Here is a 5,704-nt window from a genome sequence, read left to right as displayed (position 1 = left end):
CATCCTGAGCCCCCCACATTCTCAGCACCAGCAGAGAGTGGGGTGTAGACACAACAGAAAACATGAATGCATGATATAGAATCGCCGCCTTTGCACTACACGGCACACTGAGCATGAAAGGTGTTTGTACAATGTTGGCAAAGGAATTTAACAGAAACAGAAAGCTGTGTACTGTTGTTTTGGCCCCATTTTCCTGCCTTTCCTTACCTTTCCTCCCCAACCCTCCCTACCACATTGACTATGTCCCCAGTGGTTGGTATTTGGTGGCAGCTCTTGGTCCTATGGCTATTCATGTTTCACTGAAAACACAGAGGGATGGGCAGTGGTAAGGAAAGTAATTTTTTCTAATTTTTGTATAGGTATCCACAAGCGTTTGTATTTTTTGAATTGCAAACACTGTGTTTTCTGGTCTTTAAGGGGGTTGGTTGAATTTCCTGTATTACTTTTTGGAAAACTTGAGTTTTACCACATTCTTAAACAGATTTGGAATAAATTCTTTTGACACTGCCAAAAACTGGAAGACATGTGTAGTCTGTGGTAGCTGCAGGGGGGGGGGTGTTGAGGGGTGGGGGGTGCACTTCCTCTTTTCCACAGACTGTCCCTGTCTGACCACTGGTCATCAGTTTTAGTTTTGTGGGCGCCCAGATCTCAAAGGAAAGATGGGATTTCAAATTATAAGGCACCATTTCCACAGTGAAGTTGTGGTTTCATTTAAAAGTGGTGTGTGTGTGTGAGAGAGAGAGAGACAGAGAGAGAGAGAGAGAGAACAGGTACATATTTGTACATATGTGGATGCTAGAGGTCAATCTCCTTTTAGTTAATTAGGTTTTTTTTGTTTATTTGTTTTGTTTTTAGATAGGTCCTTTTATGAGCCTAACACTTGCCAATTCAGCTAACCTGGTTGGGCAGCAAGCCCCAAGAACACCCCAATGCTGGGATCCTAAGTGCACCCTGTTTCCCCAGCTTTTATCTACATGGGTTCTATGGCTCAATCTAATGTATGCATGCTTATATGGCAAGTGTTTTACCAACTGAGCCAGTTCGCTACCTCATGGATTCACTTTTCTAAAAGGCAAGAAGCCTGGAGATATGTAACACTACATATAGGATTGAGATAAATAGTCCACATAATGTTAGTCAGGTGTGGTGGCTCACACTTTTGTAATCTCAGCACTTGGGAGGTTGGTGCAGGAGGATCACAAGTTCAAGACCAGCCTGTTCTTTATGGTGACACCCCATCTGGGAAACTAGATAAACCTATGAAAAACTGACCTGGGCTCCAGGATAGCTCTGAGCAAGCTGAGCATCAAGGATGACAAATGTCTTCAGCCATGTGACTGAGAACAGTCACATCTGGTATGGAATGTCCTTCATTGCCTTCCTTTCGCCATTATTTAAAAAAAAAAAAAAAAAAATTTTTTTTTTTTTTTTTTTTTTTTTTTTTGAGACAGACTCTCACTGAGTTGCCTTTGATGGCCTGGAATTCACTATGTACATCCTTCTCCAAACTCACAAGAGATCTGTCTGCCTTGACTTCCTGAGTTCTGGGATTTAAGGCCTGTACCACATTTAAATAGTCTTTTTCTGTCCAACTGCTCCTAAGACTAGTGGATGGGGCTTAGTAGGTGCAGTGGAGGTAGCTATAGGTTGTATTTTGTATTTTTTTTCTTTCAAGATTAATTTATTATGTATACGGTGCCTATATGCCTGCAGACCAGAAGAGGGCACCAGATCTCATTGTGGATGGTTGTGAGCCACCATATGGGTGCTGGGAATTGAACTCAGGACCTCTAGAAGAGCAGCCAAGTGATTTTTACAGGTGAGCCATCTCTCTAACCCTGTATGGTTGAATTTTGAGGGAGGTGAGCTATGGTGTTGGAGTATATTTCCAGTGATCTTGGGAGGAAGCAGGACCCAACAAGGGAGCTATTAAGACCCAATAAAAAGCTGAGCATTGTGGCTTATTCTTGTGATTCTATCACTTAGGAGGTTGAGGAGGAGTTCACTATGAGTTTGAAGCCAGCCTGAGCTACATAATAAAATCCAGACCATCCTTAGCTATGGAGTGAGAGACTCGGTCTCAAAACCAAACCAAAACAATAGAACTTACTGAGAGTCCTCTTCTTTCTAGGGCTGGGCAGTTCACCTACGTCCCAGTATTCCGGTTGCCTCCTGTCATGTCAGTCTCTACTGTCTTCATGCTCACCATAAGGCTACAGTGTGAAGTATGGCACCTGAGTGTACAGCATGAAGACAAATGAATAACCAACTTGGTGAAGGCCTGACAGAATGGCCTCCTCCATGAAACTCATTCTGATACTTGCAGCTGAGCTTGAAGGAGAAAAGGAACACAGAAAGCTTTAACACTGTAATAACCAGACTTATCTAGGAAATACTATGCTATATGAGAATAAGAAAATGGGATAAGACACTGATCTGAGACAGCAGAGCTAACCCTGAATGCTGACTTCGGCTCTATGAGCCTGCTTGGCCCTTCCTTATTTCTGAAAAGGGCCACATGTACTCTTTTCCCTTGAGAAGTGACTGCCACCAATATGCACTCAGACAGCAAGTTCTGTTTGCTAAAGGTCAAACTGTCTTAACTAGAAACTTGCAAATTTTAGCTTCTGTAAAACCTGCTTAGCTCTAGGAGAAATCTCTCTGGGGATGGGGTGGGGATAAAAAGACCACCCTAAGATGGTCATATGATAGTGACATTGCCTAGTCCTGCATAAGCCATGGACTATCTCTGATCAAGGCTGAACCTATTTACATAATAGCTAGGGACTACAGCTACATGCTAACTAAAGTTCTTTGTCTCTCAGGGCTGGGAATTTTTCATTGAGGAAGGCTGAGGAGCCCCTCAACAAATTCTGGGCATGGTGACCAGAGCTTGCATCCCTGTGCTGGAGAGACTCATTAACCTGGCAGCCTAGCCTACACAATAAGCTCCAGGTCACTGAGAGACTACTTCAAAACACAAGGTGGGACTGGAGAGATGGCTCAGCAGTCAAAGAGCACTTGCTCTGAGTTCCATTTCCAGCACACACATGGTGGCTCAACTGTATCAGGCTTTCTTGGACCGACAGCCCCCAAATCGTGACACAGGAGACTTATTAATAATAATGTTCAGGCTTAGCTTAGATTTGTTTCTAGTTAGCTTTTTAAGAAACTTAACCTGTTTCTATTAATCTATCTGCTACCCTGAGGCTCATTTATCTCATCTACGTATTGTCCATACTGCTTTCCTGCTTCCTCTGTGTCCGTCTATCTGGGATCAGGCTGGCTGGCTGGCTCCCCTTTTCTCTCTCCGCTTGCCAGCCTTTGCCTAGCTATTGACCATTCAACTTTTTATTAGATCAATCAGGTGCCTTAGGCAGGCAAGGTGAAACAGCAACACATCTTTACATAGTTAAACAAATACTCTGCAACACAAACAAATGCAACACATCTTTACAGGTTAAAAAATACTCTATTCCACAACACTCAACCATTTGTAATTCCCATTCTGGGGTTTCCATCATTCTCCTCTGGCCTCCTTGGGCAGCAAGCTTGATGGTGGTGCACAGACATACATGCAGGAGAAAGACACACACACACACACACACACACACACACACACACACTTTAAAACAATTAATTTAAAACAAAACAAACAGCAAGAATAGTACCGAAGGAATGACAGCCGAGGCTCTCCTCTGGTCACACACCTACACACATGTATACACAAACCTGAAGACATATATGTATCTGTGCATACACGAAAACAAAGGTGATCATGAGTGGAATAGTGGGGGATACAAGAGGAGTACTGTGGATAGGTGTAGTAGACACAAAAGTTTAGTGTGAATCATGGGAGTACTTTGGTAGGATACAAGACTGGTATGAATTCCAGAGAAATATCTGAGCTGAGGCCAGATAGGTGAATTATGCAGAGAGGAAGGGAGAAATCACTGTAGTTAAGGAAGCCAGTCACATGGCTACAATAGAAGCACTGGCGACAGGCACTGCCTCTGAACGGTGGCAGTGTAAAACAGGTGCAGTTAGAGGTGATGTCAGCTTTCCCCATCAATCTCATTGAGTATCAATACAGTGTTTCTTTGCCATGTTGGTTCAAAATCAGCGATGGCTAAGAGCATTACCCAGCAGCGCCTTTCCACTGTCTGGGGACTCTGTCAGCAGTTGGCTCTGCAGTCCTTTCCTAGCAAGTTCAACTGGTTTACTGTATAACCCAATTCCATCTCACCAGCCCTGCCTGTGTCATGTGTCCTGTACAGCTGCATGGACTGAACCCTGAAGAGGTACACTGAGGCCAGGTCCCACACTTGGTGGCTAGAGCAAGAACTCAGACATGACCTGCTTTCCTTAGCATGACTTTCTGATGGTCACTTCCTTGTAGTTCAGTCCTTCTTAATCGTCCTAATGCTGTAACCCTTTAACATGGTGACATTCCTTATGTTGTGGTGACTCCCAACCATAAAATTTTGTTGACATTTAACTCTAATTTTGCTGTTAGGAATCATATTGTAAATATCTGATATGTGAAAGGGGTTGTCTGATCCCTGGGGGGGGGGGCACAACTCACAGGCTGAGAACCACTCCTTGGAGTTAACCTCATCAGAAGGCGTCATCCAGAACACCGATTTAAGCTTAATGCTCTGTACCCAGAATACAGAACTGTTTGTGGGTACTCTGCCTTCAAACCTCTTGGGTGTTTCTAGACTGCTCAGTGGTCAGCATACTGAGCTTTAAGTATTTATGCAGTATATATAGCTCTCTGCCTTTTGTTAAGTGTTGAGCATCGAGCATAAATATTTACATAGTAAATTAAAAAGCAGAAACTAGATCTAGTCATTTTTACTGAGAATCTGCATACTCTCCCAAAATGGACTCTGCTTGGCTCTGGTCCAAGCTGGCAGAGTCCTCAGTTGTCTAAGCCCTGATGGCTCATGGAGGTAGAACTCTACCTCCCCCAGCCTCTCCTTGATAAGATGGAGTCAGTTGATCCAGTGCCCCCTTTAATAGGTCATCTCTGTCTCCTAACATTCATTTCCTTAGTGTTGTCATGTTTAAGATCTTCTAAACCTGGACTGGTGAGATGGCTCAGTGGATGAAGATGCTTGCTAACAACCCAAATTCAATTCCTGGGACCTGCATAGTGGCTTCCTGAAAGTCTGTCCTATGACTTCCACGCAAACACCATGGCACCATATACATGGCATATATATACAAAATAAACTTTAAAACGTCATTTAAAAAAAAAAATCTAACAAATTGGACTCCATCTGAGTTGGTTTGGTGATGCTTTCAGGGCCACCTGACAGCCTGCTGGCAATGACTTATAAGTTTCCAAACCCACATAGCATTGCTTGCTGGACAAAGAGCCAAACTCCTAAGGTGGATAATACCATAACTGTTCTTCTCACTGGAGTTTTTCCTTTAATTCACCTCACTCTCTGAGAAGACACTGACACCCAGGCAGGGGCAACACCACTGTAAACATGGCCTTGTGAGGTTCAACTCCAAGTATGAGTGGGAAACCAGTCAGAACAGCCCGTGTCACTCATATTACAGAGGTGTCATTTTGGAAATTCTTACAAAATACATTTTACACCCATAGTAGGCTTACAATAGAACTGCTTTTCTACAAAACCAACAAAAGACAAGAGTTCTTAGTTCTTTCATGACACAGTAACACTGTCAC

Source organism: Phodopus roborovskii, unplaced genomic scaffold (assembly GCF_943737965.1).
Source record: "Phodopus roborovskii unplaced genomic scaffold, PHOROB, whole genome shotgun sequence".
Taxonomy (NCBI): Eukaryota; Metazoa; Chordata; class Mammalia; order Rodentia; family Cricetidae; genus Phodopus; species Phodopus roborovskii.
This window is presented reverse-complemented; position numbering follows the sequence as displayed.